This window comes from Neopelma chrysocephalum, unplaced genomic scaffold (assembly GCF_003984885.1).
Source record: "Neopelma chrysocephalum unplaced genomic scaffold, ASM398488v2 Primary Assembly neopelma1_43, whole genome shotgun sequence".
Lineage (NCBI taxonomy): Eukaryota > Metazoa > Chordata > Aves > Passeriformes > Pipridae > Neopelma > Neopelma chrysocephalum.
In genome coordinates, this window is record NW_020897702.1 from 23,571,580 (window position 1) to 23,584,019 (window position 12,440).

Genomic DNA, 12,440 nt, shown 5'->3' on the forward strand with positions numbered 1-12,440 from the left:
ACATGGACGCCTCATAGTGTACACACCTGCTGTCTACTGAAGCAGAGAACAATCTTGCAACAGTCCCATCTTGGAACAATGCTATCTTGCCTGTTTCACGGCCATTACACATATTCATGATGGTCCTGGAAAAGACTATCTTTCTATTGAGACAAGAATTAGTTGTTCTCCAGCTTTGAGTATTGTCCTTGTCAGCATACTAACTCTGTTTTAAGCTCCAAAGAGCAGATATATTGCTTTTGGTCTCTGGAGTCTTTGCAGTGGTGAATATCACTCACTCTTTCAAATTAACAAAATTTTGTGGAGACGTTTTCTGATATTGCCAGAAAAAATAATTATGGTAATCATGTGTAAACTCTGTATTTAACTGTAAATTATGAATTGATGCTGAGAGGTCCATCTCAGGTATCTCTCAGATGACCATTCTGCATTAGCTGGTGAGCCATTGTCTTGAGATGATCTCATCAGAAAAGCAGTCAGTGAAGAGAACTTGAATCCTGATGGATCTCTTTTGTGCCTTTATGTACTTCCTGCTCATCAGGCTGGGGACCAGACCTGGCAGTGCTTTCCAGTTGTGCTCTTCTGAGGTCTCGGCTGATGGTTCGGTTCTGCATTCCTGCTACACATCCAGAAAAATGATGTCCATTTGTGTACCTGTCTGATTATTTTTCTGACTAGGAATGTGTGAAGGAAACTGCCTTATGTTATTTTGGGATGACCTGAAGGTAGAATGCTAATTTCCAATTCAAGATGATTTTCTGTGTGCTGAGAAGGCCACAGTAACATCCCTTTACTCAATTAGGCCTGTCAGAAGTGGCTCTTCAAGCTATTTGTTGACATCAATGATCCTGTCAGAGCCTCTCAGTCAAATTATATAGACAGATGAACAGATTCAGTGCTCTTTATCAGATACTGTTTTACATTAATTGTATTTATAACTTTTATATCTAAATGAAAATAAACTAATTTATATATTGAAAAATCCTTAATTCTAAATGAGTTTTTGGGGGGTTGGTTGTTTTTTTTTAATATATTTTATTTTTTGTAGGATTTTGCTGTCACTTGTGGGTGTTCTTTGTTCCTTCTGTATGAGATACTACCTCAGTTTCTTCCCATCTTCTTGAATCTCATCTCTCTTCTTACTCTCTCTTTTCCTTTGTAATTCTCAGTTCTCTTTCTTTGTGGTGTTTGTTTTTTTTTCCATACACTTAGAAGTCTGGGAATAAATGTAAGGTTAGTCTCTCTAATACTTCCCTCCCCTGTTACCAGGTCTTCCCCTAAAGTTCCTGGTTTCCATTTGATTCTCTCTCTAAGCTAGTTCCACTTCTCTGCCCCATGTTTTTAATGTTTTTCCCAGTGTCCAGTTAAAGCATTTGAGATGGTTCTTAATGCATTTTCCTACCTTCCATCTGAACCCATTGAAGCGTTGAAGTACAATAAGATTTTTTCTGAAACAAGAACTGAAGTAATACAAGGGATGGAAGAACGTCAAGTCAAAGCAGTTATTTTTTCCTATTTCCACTGAGATATGTATAAACCTCAGTAAGTGGAGATATGGTGGATCTGATAATCAGAAACTGGCACAGCTCTCAATGTGTAAGTCCTATTCTTTCTGCACCTCTGTTTTTCCCATCATTTTGATCTGACCCAAATTAGTCTTAGTTGGGAGAGAAACTAAGCAGGAAATACTACTGGGCATTTGTTCTTAAAGCAGTAATATTAGTTGCATACGTGTGAATGCAACATTCTTGAAATCCCAGAGAGATCTTAAAATAAAGATGGAAGCATATTAAACTGCTCAATATGAATCCTAAAGGCAGGCCTAGTGGATGGAAACAGCTCCTAGGCTGCTATAGGCTCTTTGGTTCAGAAACATAAAAGACACGGAATGATTTCTTGCTCTTTTAGGGGTGTCTCATTCTCATTGAAGTCCTGCTGCTGAATTTGGTAGCAACAGGATAGGGGTTTGTTACTGTTGGCAAAGTTATTATATTATACTTAGTGTGCTCCTCTACTCTCTGGTATTAACAGCTCTCTAAATCTCTCAGTTGACATTGAATTAGGTTTCCTGTTCCTGGTACAGAAGACAAGCAAAACCTTCCCTGTGATTTACAAGTTGAGCTAAGAGTTTGTGTGTAGTCTTGTGAAACGGACCTATGGACAGATTCCTTCTTTGGCAGAGTCAGGAATCTCATCTTCTCTGCCACAGTGTCAAACTGTTGTACATAACTGCAGTTTGGAACTAGTTCAGAACTAAGAAAGACCCTTAAGTTATCCTGGGGCTGAAAGCCCTGCCAGGAAAGAAGGCGGAGACCCTGCACCACTGTTAACTCTTGTATCTCTTGAACTGTACAGTCTATAGAGTTTCTGTCTTCTCATTCCATCCCTTAATGTGTTCTATATAGAATTATTAATTTCTCACTGGAAGCTGGAATTCACTTCTTTTGTCCCAAAACGGGAGAAAAAAAACCAGAAGCAAACTAACTTGACCAGAATGCATTAAGGTAAAGGCTATGGTAACTATAACCTGCTCTGGTAATTTAAAGTTCAGTTTAGAGACTACATAAATGGGTGGATGTATTCCAGAGGCTGGAATTGGTGATCATTTACTTTGATTCAATCGACATTTCCAAAGAAGGCGAACCATTGCATTGTCTGGAACAAAACAGCTGAAAATTATGAAGAAAGCAAAGGATTTTTTTTTTTAATGTTTAATCGAATTGAGCCCTTTATTAAAGGGAAAGTAATACTAATTTACTGTGGAAAAAAAGGCTTTATTTTATAAACTGCATAACAAAATTATTCAGATAGAATACAGGTAGGTTTGGGGAATTAAGTCTCTTAAGTTTGCCCAGCTCTCTGCTTTCTGTTCTAAGTGGAATAGTTTGCTTCCACATTACCTCCAGTAAAGGAAAAAAGAAAAACAACCCACCACTGAAAATTTGCATTCTCCTGAGTGAATTTCCATCTGCAATTGACTGGAGTCCTGCAAACAATCTGTGTGATGATTCACAGGAAGGAATAGGTTTCAATTCCTTCTCTTTGAGCTGTGTTGATTTGGCAAGGAAATGGGAGCAAAACAATATGTTAGTCACATAATTATGAGACCTAGCCTAGAGTTCGCAGTGAATATATGTGATGAGAAGTGAACTACCTTTCATATATGTTTTTTATTAAACTGCATGTTTTTAAATAGGCCATGGTAGAAGTAGTGGCTGAATCATTACAGGGCTTTATACAACAAACAAAACCCACACAAAACAATTTCATTGAATTTTGTAACATCATCTTATTTATATTGTATGTACTCTCAGTTGTATCAGAAAACCTTATTTTTATGAAATTGATGGGGTTTGCCACTTGGTTTCTGAGGTCTTAGGCCACATTTAGGACCTGATTTCAGTCTTTTCTCTGCAACTTGAAAGAGTGAAGAACATTTTTAGCTTTAGGTTCTTACCAAAAACTGAGATTTTTTAAAATCCATTTCTGCAATATACCGAAGTTTTAAAGAAAGCCAACTATGTTATAACTCTTCGCAGGTAGTTACATGCACACCAGGCATCTCTGAAAAAGTTACCTGCTAGAGCCATGGAAAAATTTATTTTGCTGATGTAGCTGCGTTCCCAGAGGTGCTACTAGGATGTAGTTACATTTACTAAACTTGCTCAGCCTGGTATCAGCATTTTCTAGCGCAGCACGCTGGCACTCCTGTATGAACGGACAGGAAAAGAGCAGCTTCGACGTGAGACTGAGAAAACCCACAGGGGACATCGCTTTGCTGTTAGGCGAGTAGTTTGCCGCCTGGGATAACCACTCTGCCGTGCTGGGGTTGAGTTGTTCGTTTCGCAGGGGCTCAGCTATGCTGGATGGAAATCACGGCACGTCTCTAAGGGGCTTGGAAGCAGCGCTGCCGGCGAGCCGGTACCGGTTCGCAGGGATTACCCAGGGAAGCCGTGTCCTGCCCGGGCGGGCGGGAGTGTCCCCGGCACCGGAGCCCCCTCACTGGGCGCTCGGCCCATCGCCAGAGTCCCGCCCTGGAGAAAGCACCAGGCAAGCGGCGGCGTTCCCAGGGATCTTCCCCCCGCTGAGGTCGGCCCTTCGCGGCCGCAGACTCCAACTTCTCCCGCGGCCGGGCGCCGCGCCCGCGTCCCGCCCGCTCCCTGAGCTCCCGAGCCGCCCCCTTCCCCTGCTCCCGGAGTTTCCTTCCCCCTCCCCCGCGGGCCCCTCTTCCGGCCATTACCGGCGTTCCCTCCGCCCCGGTCACACACAGCCCCCGGCCGGGACTGCCCAGCCCCGCTGGGTTTTGTTCCCAACTCCGCCTCGGCCCTTCTCTCGCTGCCCCCCGCCCTCCGGCAGTCCCCTCCCAGCCCCGTCCCAGCCCCTGCGCTAGCCGGCAGTCCCCTCCCTCCCTCGGCCGCGTTCATTTCATACCAACTCTCATTCCTAGCATTCCTCACTTCCTCCTTTCAAACTCCAGGGGAAATAAAATCCCTCCCTTTTCCTCCCAAACTCCTGCCCGGCCTCCCCCCCGCCCCGCTCGCCGCTCCGCCGGCCGCTCCGCGCTCCTCAGGTGAGTGTGCGCTTTGTGCCTGCGCTCCTGCCGGCCCGGCCGCCCCCCCGCTCCTCTCCCATCTCATCCCATCCCATCCACTCCCGGCCGCCCGCCCGGCCCGGCATTGTTCGCGTCTCCCCGCCGCCGCGGGACCGAGGAAAGGGGAGCCCCCAGGGCCCACTCCGGAGCCGCTCCTCGCCAACTTTTTTTTCTTTCTCTCGGACCTAGAGGCGGCGAATGCTGAACGGGAGGCTGACCCGCCCGCTCCCCCTATCCCAGCCCCCGCTCCCACCCCTGCGGGCTCGGGGGTGGGGATCGGGCGGGAGCGAGGGGCAGGCGCGCAGTAACAGCGCTCAGTGCTCTTTTGGCAGAAAGTCCTGGAGCTGAAGGAGGATTTGAAGCCGGTTCCCGCTGCCCCTACGGAACCGCAGCCGCTCTTGCCTCGCTCAGGTCAGGACACGCTGTTTTACGGTCGCTTTCGCGCGGGGCGAAGGGGCGCGGGTGCCTGAAGGAGACGGGCTGGAAGGGAGAGTTCGGACCCGGTCATGTGCGACAGAGGAGGCACAGGCGTACAAAGGAAGCGATGGGAACATCCTCAATGGAGGCTCCGGCGGCTTCTCCCGTCGGGAAGGGGCTGCCGGCGCTGGCACTTGGGGAACTCGGTCTCTTGTCGCATCGGCTGAAAACTACAGCGCTAATGTGAAAAAAAAAAAAAAAGGTTTCTGTACCGTTCGTACAGAGGTGCTTGGGGAGGGTAGAGAGGAGAAGCAGTACTTTCTGTAATAGATTTTAATGTAAATTATGGAAGATGTTGTTTAGAAAAACAAAACAAAATTTCCTAAGGAAGCCTATCTGAGAGAAGGAGTGTGGGTCGTTGCAGAGTATTTACCAAAAGATGAGGGAATAATGTTTTTCCCAGTTCAATTTTTCTAAAGTTAAGGGTTCAGTTTTAGTGGCATGCCATCGGAAAGAATTAAAAACAACAAACAAACAGACATAAAAAACAAACAAAAAGCTTTCCCAAGGAATCTCTTATCTTACGTAGATAATTCCGTTTAAACAATCTCTTGCATGGGATGCTAAAGATGGGCCTTTTTTGCAGAAGAATGTAACAACACGCCTAAGGACTTCTATAAAGTATTTTAAAGTGAATGGTCATATGTAAGTTAAAAAAACGCCCAAAACCAAACAAAAACCCAGAATTAAGCACAACTAATTACCAATTTTGTCTGTTCAGCCTGAAGTTACACTCGTGTTGCTTTCTTGCCTTAAAAGTTGAGTTCTGCGGCTCCTCTACAAATAAACAGCAAAAATACTTTTTCAAACGCGGGGAACTGGGTGGGAGAGAAGGAGATTTAGGTTTTTTTCCTCCCCCCTTTTCCTATTACTGCGAACAGATCGGCTTCCCCAAGACCTTATTGCGGTGTCTGTGTGCAAAGTGAGCGGAGCATTCGTTCACCTGTCTGTCCATCTGTCTGTATAGATGTAAGAGGTTTTATTGTTCTCCCGCAGAAGGAAGTAGACAGTAGGACAGGGCAGAGAGTAACGGGGAGGAGCGAGAGGAACGGAACAAGGGGGAAAGCAGAGTGGATATATAGCAAGTGGTAGGGCTGGGTTGAAGCTGCTGTGTTATCACCTGTGCAGTTAAAGCCTTTTGGTTTTGATAGGCTTCTTTCTCACGACTGAAGAGCGTGGATCATCCTGTAGTGAATACAGGGGGGTTTCTTTATTAGGGCTGCTGAATGCTGAGGGACTCCAGTTTTCTCTGGAACTTGGATTGGCAGAATCCAAGGTCAGCCAGCCAGTGGGTGCAGTCACCTTCTGGGTTCTTACTAAATCCCTCTATGGATGGCTCCCTCGAACTCAAGCATGCAACAAAATCTATCAATCTCTCAACTGGACTATCAGCTCATTGTTTGTATCCTCTTGGAGGTCATCTTGGAAGCAAATAAGTGTGCATGAGAATGGGTGCTGGGAATTTCTCCACTGTCTTGGTTCCTGCTACATCTTTTGGATTTTTCAATTAGTTTTACCAATGGCTTTGAAATATTTTAGGTTATTATTGTGGCAAGTGTCTTAATGTTGGTGTTTTACAGAACACTTGTGGAAATGAGGTATGAAAATAGTATCACGAAATTTTAAAGCGAAAAATAGCTCTATGGCACCCAATCTTGCTTGTGGCTTACTTAAAATCACGGTTGCTGTTGACTTTCTTACTCAGGTATTTGTTTCACAGAATTCAAATACAGTCCGTAGAGTTTTGAGAGGGTTGCTGAAAAGTACAGTCACCAAGAGAGGCTGCTTTCATCTCTGTTTGGAGTGACTGTGCTCATTCACAGCTTTCCTCCCTTAGTATTATGTGTTCTTTTTTGATTGTATCTTTCAGCTCTTGGTTCTGTCCCAGCATAACCCAAGGGGTGGGTCCACAAAGACTTCAGGCTGGCACTGCTGTGGACAGAACCTGTCCACACATCCTCAAACTGTCCATTTCCTTACTTGTAACACGTCTCCGCTTTGTTGCTGGCATGGACACTGGCACTGCTGTTCACTGACTCGGGTCAGGGGGCTGATCCAGATGAAAAATAACACTCTCTTTTAGCAAGTTAGTTTTCAGCCACATCTGTTCTCCAGGCAAGTTAATCATACAGTCACGTGCTGGAGTGTCTGGAGGAGGGGGTGCAATGACTAGAGGGTGAGCAGTTGGGGAAGAATGGGGTTATTTTCTTAGCAACATTGCCATTTTTCCGCACCTTAAGTTGTTCCTTGGATCATGTCTACAGTAGTTCCTGTAATAGTGAAATGAATGTCTGGCCACAACTGTATCTTAAGAAAGTGAAAATTCAGTGTTACCTTTCTTTAAAGATCTATTATACTTTCCCTTTAGCTCAGGTTTGTCTTTTGTTCATTTGTTGGATTTGGTTTGGTTCCCATCCCCTCAAATACTACGTAAAAATTTTGTTGGGCAACTTTTTCATCACCCAATGTACATCAGAAAAGTTTTCTTACTCTATTGGAACAGTGTTTGCCTTGCTGTTTCTCTGAAATGATTCTTTATTCTCTATCTCTGCATTTGCATCTTTTAAGTTCCTAAAGCTACTACTGAGGCTAAAATGTTAATATTTTTCAATGTCTATTATTCTAGTCCTAATGTGGTTTTTTAATACTCTTTTCACTTTCTTCAGTTTATCTGTGTTCCTTCTGCAGAATGAGATTGGATATTCCATGAATTGGAGGTGATTCATCTCTCTTTGTTGCCTAAAGTGATATCTGAGCCCAGGCAGATTAAGTCACATTGGTCATTTTGCAGAAGCATTTGCTTTGCAGACAACTCTGTCATTTGTTCAGCGTTCTCACTCTTGCATGCCTTTAGCTCCCGCTTCTGGCAGGGCTTTTTCCTTGATTTTATCTCTGGGGTTTTTTTCACTGTTATTTTTTCATTTTCTTTGCATTACTTTTTCCACATAGTCTTATTTGTCTCCCTTGCTTCTTTCATTTGTTTTTATGCTAACTTCCTTTGAGTTGTTTCTATCCACCAGTGTTTGTAAATGTCATTCTGTATCATGCAAGTTTCATTAACATTACCTTTATTCAGTCTTTAATTAAAATGTCAAAGGCAACTGGACTAGCAAAGATCCCTGCAGCAATCCAGTAGATGCATGCCCCTGTACCTGTTGGTTCTGTTTGTATATCATTATACATCATATCTATGTTATATAACATATATATCATTATGCTTATTTTTGAAGCTGTTAATTTTCTAATAATATGAACAACCAAAGCCAGTTTTTAGCTATGATTTCCTTAAAGAATAACAAATAGTATTCTAAGTCTAAACTTATTACGTTGTGCACTGTATTCTTTCCATTCTCTACCTTCACAGCAATTCTATCCTCCTCTGAAGAGCAATCAAGTTTATTAGTAAGATTTACAGTAACGGATGCTCCTCCCTCCAACTTCTGTCAACCACCATGTTAAATAAATGCCCAACGTGTTCCTTTGTAGAGCCTTGTAAAAAAGTCAGGAATTTGCATGCGTGGAGCTCTTTACAAGATCTGAGACTACATGATTAGAAAGAGTTCTTTAGGGTTTGGAGGTGGTATTTTGGGTTCTTGGATTTTTTTGGTTCTTTTTAGTGGGGGAGGGTTGGTGGGTTTTTGTTTTTATTGTTCCTACCCCTCAGGTCCTCCTTTTTCTGGAGATGATGCAGTCACTCTGCTTTGTTTTTAACACCATATGAATTAGACGTTTTCCTGCTAGGGAGGGGCAGGTTTTCCAGTTCCTGGTGCCACTGGCTGAGTCACTGGCTCTGTTTTTCTGTTCTGTTGTAGATTTATAATTACCTTGTTCTTACCTTTGTTAGAATGTGATTGCCAAAGGGTAGGTGTTTTACTTTGGTGTATTTCTAAGACATGAGTGCCAGTGGCTTTCAGAGCCTGGGTACAAGCTTTTGAAGCATCTGCTTTGCTATTGCCAAAGAGAAAATAAATCAGTGTAGTCCTCAAAGTGCCTCCTTTCCAACAGTATGGTAACCATTTAATGACAGATGTGCAGGTAAAGTCTGATTTCTTATAACCAGGACTGCTTTAACTGAAGCAGGAAATGTCAAGAAAGCATGGAGCATGTGTGTGCTGAAATGGAAAGGGAGGATTTGCTGATGTGTCTTAAGTTCATTTTACCTGATCATACATCTCCATAGCAGGTCCTCAAAATAAAGCTCATTGGTACCAGATTAGCCAGACTTAGACTGGACTTTTGGTCTGAAAATCTTGTCAGCTTAGGGGAAAAAAAAGGGAGGTGTAAAAGAGAGATTGGTATAAGAAGATTATCTCCAAGCACACTCACTGCTCTTTGAATTATTTTTATAAAAATAATAAAATCCTATTTATTTCTCTGCCCTATTTGTGAAAGGTCCATGTGGTCAGAAGAAAATAACTGTGCAGGGGAAACAATGTAAATCTGTTTCTATCCAGCTTGTATGCTAACTGAAAAATAGAGAAGAAGTGTCTTTTTCCATTCCTTTTGGTCACAGGTTTTATTTGTAAGAACATGCTTTAAAAACTGGAGTAGAGTCTGTTGTTGGCTGTGTCCCTTTAAGAATCTAGTTTTGCTTGGCTAGCTGCCCTTGTTCTCCTGTAGATTAATCCAACAGAAGGTATATAACCTGTTGACCTTCCTGGCAAGAAGGGTCTGGAAGGGCAAAGAGATAATTTAGAAGGTTCATGCTTTCCTGTAATATCTGGGACAAGTTTAACTTTTTCAGTTTTGGCATTTCTTTTTATTTTTTTTTTCTTACTGATACCTGTTTGACGGTTGGGGTTGTAATTACAGATTCTCATTATTTTCATTTGCTTTCTGTGAAATCGCTCCATGTTCAGCAGGTTGGAAATGACAGCTTGTTTATGCCACATTTAGAGAAAGGAAAGAGTTTTGAACTCAAAATTACACTAATCTGAGTTGAGGATAGCTTTACTGTCCCATGTATCAAACTAATATGAGAACTGGAATCTGGTTTAAATGGCTGGTGTGTGTTTGTCTGCTAGGAAATTTCAGACTCTTACAGGAAACCAAATCTGTTTGACTTTCCCCAGTGTCAGCCTTAAGAAGTGACCAACTTTGCTGTAAGCTGTGAATGTTCACCTTCTGCATGTTCCAGATGGAGCGTGTGCTCCAAAAGTGAGCTGGGTGTCTGAATACCCCGAGAGTGCAGCTTGGTTGGTAGCCATGAGTAGGGTTCATTTCATATGAGGAAGATCTTTCATGACAGGTATTCTTTATTTAGTCATTGTGCTATCACAAGTTTCAAACTCCTTTAAGCTCATGTCTGACTACTATTAAAATCAAAGCACATGTGTAATTGGTTGACTGAAAGAGGAAAAGTCAATGGAGCACTAAGCATTGCTCCCATTTTATATACCTGTTCTGCCTGATTGTGGTTTGCATTTGTCTTGAGGCTTTAGTAGAGGGCTTAGCCCTGGCCAGACATATCACGCCCACAAAACAGACCACCTGCAAGCACCGCAGAAGTGGAAGTCACAGGTTGTGTGGTCAGTGTCTCTGTCTATTCTCTTGTAAGTCTCTTAGCCCAGGTTCATCTATTTCATTTCTTGGAGACTGACTGTAGTCTTGGAGCTAAACATTTTCACCACTTTGGATGAGGTTTGCAAACATCTGTCTTCTGTCTGAGTTCATGTGCAGTTCTGCCATTAGTGTCATGGGAAGCTAAGTATGTCACACTTGTGAGTTTTTTCTGGAACATCTACCTTTGAGTCCTAGACAAGAGACTGAAAGATGTCATGAACAGGAGGCAGGATTAGGAAATAAGGATTTGATTTGGATATCATAAAATGGGCATTATGAGTCTCAATTTAGTGTTACTTGCCAGTAAATACTCAAAAGATGTTCTATTTCCAGACAGTGTTGAACATGAGTCCCTCTGAAGTTAAGCCACTTGCAATTGCAAATCGCTTTTAAAGTTAACCTTTTCTTGTCTTGAAGTTCTTGTCTAGATTTTAACCCCACTCTGATTTTGCTGTTGGGTGGTTCACTTACGTCTTTGTGCTGTATTTTTTTTCATAGGTGAAATGGGGGCTTTTGAGCCTGATGGTGAGATTTTCAGGACAACTGAGTTTTGGTGGGTTTAGGAGCAAGGGTTTTTTTAGGTTGCTATTAAAGGTTCCCTATCCTCTAATAATTAAGTGAATAATACTCTTTGGGAAAATGCTCAGCTTTGTTTATTTCTGTCTCTAGCTTGGTTTGGTAAGATCCAAGTAATTTTAATCTGTCAATATCTACACTTGTCTGTACTTAAAGGGACAGTTATAATTTTAACACATTAACTAACACTACCAGTGATTCTGTAATAGAAAAGGGACATGATTATCTGACTTCCTCCTGGGTCTTTGCTTTCTAAACAGCTCTGTGCTTGATGGGAGAATGACTCCTGGTCACTGCTGCTGCCAGCACGAGGGCGACTAACCATTTTCACCCTGCCACAACCTTCATCTGTTTGGGAAGCTGTGAAACACATGCCACATGTCTTGGAAAGTCAGGGAGAATGGGAGCTCTGGGAACAGTTCCCGAATGGGAGATAACAGTGACTCCCCAGGAATTCCACTGTTCCTTTGAGAGCTGGGGCCAGCCCACTGCGTGGCTCAATCCCAGGACAACCTGGCAGTGTCAATCTCTGCTGCCCTTGCTGGCTGGTTTTCCCCTCCCAGCTGAGACATTAATCACGCAGTAGTCATTTTGTCAGTCCAAGGCTGATGGCCTTATGATGTGGCCTGTGCCTGGGAGCTGTGCATCAGTTACCCATCACTCAGGATTGATCCCCAAACTGGCCACCCCTAGACTAGTGGGATCAGAACCACCCTTTGGGTTTTGTTGTTGGTTTGTGGGGTTTTTTTCTTCCCTCCTCAGGGCAGCAAGGCTCTGTGCTCTGTTTCCTTTATCGCAAATGTAACTGATTGGATGGTGTGCAAGGCCACACACAGCCTTATCTCATCACATCCTGTTTGAGTGCATTATCCAGGGCTGCACTGATAGAAGTTCTGCTCTCTCCTTGCTTTGATTTATATCACTCTGCTGGACACTACATCCTCTCTCTGTTTCAGCCAGAGCTAGCTACTGCAATAATTTAAGAGTTGTTTTGCTTTGCTCGGGAAGTCAGGTGCCTTTTGAACAGCAGCTGCTGCAGGCGGTTTCGGTGTAGCAAACAAAGCGAGCTTGATTTTGCTTTAGGCAGTGTGACAACCATTCAGCTGGAGCCCAACCTTATGCTGGATATGATCTGAGGATTGTAGTGCTTGGTCCTTCGTAAACCAGTCTTATTCAGAGGTGAGACAGAGGCAAATATCTCACCATGCAACTTTTAGATGTAATGAGTAAATTA

At 43.2% G+C, this 12,440-nt stretch overlaps 1 protein-coding gene across 2 annotated transcripts in view; it reads left to right on the plus strand.

Annotated features, from left to right (window-relative positions):
* Positions 1–4,392: 4,392 nt before the first annotated feature.
* The window catches only part of TEAD4 (TEA domain transcription factor 4), a 52,808-nt gene continuing 44,760 nt past the window's right edge, over positions 4,393–12,440 (plus strand). The window contains exons 1-2 of one of the 2 annotated variants that reach the window (XM_027677677.1): positions 4,393–4,570; positions 4,924–5,002. The gene's annotated coding sequence lies outside the window, so the exon portion shown is untranslated. Of the gene's footprint in view, positions 4,571–4,889; positions 5,003–12,440 lie in introns of those variants that run through there. The other variant, XM_027677676.1, reaches the window with a different exon arrangement.